We start from the raw sequence: 4,117 nt of genomic DNA, 5'->3' as shown, positions 1-4,117 counted from the left end.
TTTATCATTGAACTCAGCGATGTCAAAAAGGCCTTTCATTCAGTTAATATGCAGATGACTCTGTTATTGTCAGCTTACTGAAAGAGGGTGAAACTAACCACGGTCCATGGTCTGGAGTCTTATATCTAAAACAAAAGAAATGGTTGTTGATTTTAGGAAACAACAAAATGGGCACGCAGTCACTTTAATTAAAGGTCAGAAAATAGAGCAAGTACAATCATATAAATATCTTGGGACCATAATCAATGAAAAACTGAACTTTGATCAAAATCAGTTTGTAAAAAGTGTCACCAGCACCTTTATTGTCTTAGGAAACTTGCTCATTTCCACATTGACCAAAACATTTTAACTTTGTTTTAATGTTCTTTTATTGAGTCTGTTTTATCCTTTTGTTTGGTGGCATGGTTTGGTCAGACCTCTGTCACAGAGAAAAACTCTAAATCAGATAGTGAGATGGTCCAGTCGTCTGATAGGTGAGCCACAGTCTTGTTTAGCCTCCCTGTACTCCAAGCAGGTACAGAGGATGGCTTTATCAATCCTTAAAAATGGGTCCCATCCTCTACGGGGTGAATTTCAGCTTCTTCCCTCAGGACGGAGGTTTCTGTTTCCGAGATGCAGGACAAAGCGTTATAAAAACAGCTGTGTCCCCGTTGCTGTCACTGAATTAAATAAGAATTATTTATATATAATTAAATAAGAACTGTTTTTGATTTTGATTCGAAACATTAAATTACTATATATGTGCCACAGTGAGGTTTATGTCTTTACTAGGTATGTGTGTTTTTTGAAGGGATGCCAAATGCTGTCATTTTTCTGTAAAGCAAATTTACCTTTCCTATGGGTATAAATAACATTGACCTTGAGAAATCACCAATTAAATTTAAATTAACCTTTATTTAACCAGGAAGATCCCATTGAGATTAAAAACCTCTTTTTCAAGGGAGAGCTGGCCAATGTAGGCAGCAGCAGGTGTCTCACAGTTACAGAAATCACTCAATTAAACACAGGCAGCAACAACACACATGCAAAAATAAATGCAAAACTTGAAAAAAGATAAAATAATATTCAATAAAATTCAAATAAAAATTAAAAATCAGTTAAAATGACACTCAATCTATTTGAAACAGCTCCATGTTATGGACTTGGCCTCAAAGATTCGTAGTTTAGATTTAAAAGCACTTAATGAAATGAGTTCAGTCATTTTCCTTCTGCGGTTTGTTCCAAGCTGAGGAGGCTAAATGGAAAAAAAGCTCTTTTACCAAGTTCAGTTTGGGCAAATAGAACAGAAAGCAACAAGTAACCATGCGGACGAAGAGAATACCGACCAGCACGCTTCACTGCAAGCAGGGAACATAGATAAGAAGGCAGCAACCCCAGTATCGCCTTCTATATAAAACTGTATAGATGAGAGTTCCTCTGACTTACCAAAGCAGGCCGTCCTACCTGAAAGTATAACTCACAGTGGTGAGTCTGAGATTGACAGTTAGTGATGACCCTCAGAGAAGCACGATACACAGAATCAACCATTCGAAGACTGAGCAGAAGCATTCATATATAGAATATCTCCATAATCCAGCACAGGCAAAATGTTGCAGCAACCAGCTGCTTCTTTGTATTAAAAGAGAAACACAACTTATTTTGAAAATAAAACCAATAATGTCCTGATTGTGTTTAGAGCAGTTCAGTCACTCACGGTTGCAGACAGTGAAGGCTTTGTACATGTTTCCCCCTGTTCTTCCTGAAAGGTCGCTGAAAGGTCGCGAAGTAGAACAACAGCATTCAGCAGAAACTGTTGTGTGTGTGAATCCTTAAAACCCTCCCAGACTATATACTATACTATACTATACTATACTATACTACACTATACTACACTATACTATACTATACTATACTATACTATCCTATCCTATACTATACTATCCTATACTATACTATACTATACTATACTACACTATCCTATACTATACTATACTATACTACACTACACTATACTATACTATACTATACTATACTACACTATACTACACTATACTATACTATACTACACTATACTACACTATACTATACTATACTATACTATACTATACTATACTATACTATCCTATCCTATACTATACTATACTATCCTATACTATACTATACTATACTACACTATCCTATACTATACTATACTATACTATCCTATACTATACTATACTATACTACACTATCCTATCCTATACTATACTATACTATACTACACTATACTATACTATACTACACTATACTATACTATACTATACTACACTATACTATACTATACTATACTATACTATCCTATACTATACTATACTATACTATACTATCCTATCCTATAATATACTATCCTATACTATACTATCCTATCCTATACTATACTATACTATCCTATACTATACTATCCTATACTATACTATCCTATACTATACTATACTATACTATCCTATACTATACTATACTATACTATACTACACTACACTATACTATACTATACTACACTATACTACACTATACTATACTATACTACACTATACTACACTATACTATACTATACTATACTATCCTATACTATACTATACTATACTACACTATACTATACTATCCTATACTATCCTATACTATACTATACTATACTATACTATCCTATCCTATACTACACTATACTATACTATACTATACTATACTATACTATACTATACTATCCTATATTATACTATACTATACTACACTATACTATACTATCCTATCCTATACTATACTATACTATACTATACTATACTACACTATACTATACTATACTATACTATACTATACTACACTATACTATACTATACTACACTATACTATACTATACTACACTATACTATACTATACTATACTACACTATACTATACTATCCTATCCTATACTATCCTATCCTATACTATACTATACTATACTATACTATACTATACTACACTATACTACACTATACTACACTACACTATACTATACTATACTATACTACACTATACTATACTATACTATACTATACTATACTATACTATACTATACTACACTATACTATACTACACTATACTATACTATACTATACTACACTATACTATACTACACTATACTATACTATACTATACTATACTATAGCTGTAACACATTCAGGAATCCACTCATCAAACACTGGATGTAAATAGTAAATGAACTGGTTCTTATGTAGCAGTTTCTACTGGACTTAGACTTCAAAGCGCTTCATACAACATGCCCGGGAGAAACACTTGAGTGCTTTCTAACATTCACACTCTGATGAACACATCGGAGAGCAAACTGGGGTTCAGTATCTTGTTTAAGGATACTTTGGCATGCAGACTTGAGCAGCCAGGGATTGAACCACCCAGCTTAACAAAACAGTAAGGCATAGTCACACTTGTGCATTTTTAACTGTACATCTAAAACATCTCCCTGTGACTTCAGGCTGCTTTTCAGCTTTGCTGTGTGTCAGTTTTTCACATTAAAGGTCTTAGAACAGGGACTGTTGGTTTCTATTAACAGGTAATGATGAGTCTATCTCTGCTTTGGAATAATACAAAATAATGTAATAAGTAGTCTGACTACTGTGTCATTACTAACTCAACATGTTACTTTTTAAAATGAACAAATAATGTGCAATTAGTTTTTAAAATTCTACTTTATCTCAGTAGATGAAAGTAATTATGTAGAACCACATCACCACAACAGTAAATGACTGGTTTAGCATAAAAACATCTTTCCTGACCAAACGTACTACTTTTACTAACTCTGAGGCTAATGTTGCAGATTGGTAGCAGCAGGCTTGTTAACTTAATGTGTTGCTGAACATCTGAAAGAACAAAGCAGAGAGCAGCACCACTGAATGGGCTCTCAGCCATCTGTCTTCTGTTGACTGTGTAACACTGCCACAGCAACATGTGAGAACATCATACAAAGCAAAGGAAATGTTTTTGTGCTCGTCCCTTTTTCTGACTTCCACACTAACCCTTTGTCACTCTTGGCCTTCTCCCTGATCTGCACTGTTAGTAAAACATTTATAATCTGCATCTCACCCCATGTATATCTAATAAAATGG

General features: G+C 33.8%; 1 pseudogene; it reads left to right on the top strand.

Moving 5' to 3' along the window:
* The first annotated feature begins 2,006 nt into the window (after window positions 1-2,006).
* LOC148094547 (uncharacterized) lies at window positions 2,007-3,050 on the top strand (annotated as a pseudogene).
* Window positions 3,051-4,117: the final 1,067 nt, after the last annotated feature.

This window comes from Neolamprologus brichardi, unplaced genomic scaffold, assembly GCF_056152115.1.
Source record: "Neolamprologus brichardi isolate AB-2024 unplaced genomic scaffold, ASM5615211v1 NODE_ptg000036l+_length_2141236_cov_1, whole genome shotgun sequence".
In the NCBI taxonomy this organism is placed as follows: domain Eukaryota; kingdom Metazoa; phylum Chordata; class Actinopteri; order Cichliformes; family Cichlidae; genus Neolamprologus; species Neolamprologus brichardi.
Note: the sequence above shows the minus strand (reverse complement) of the source record. Positions and strands in the feature narration are given on the sequence as shown.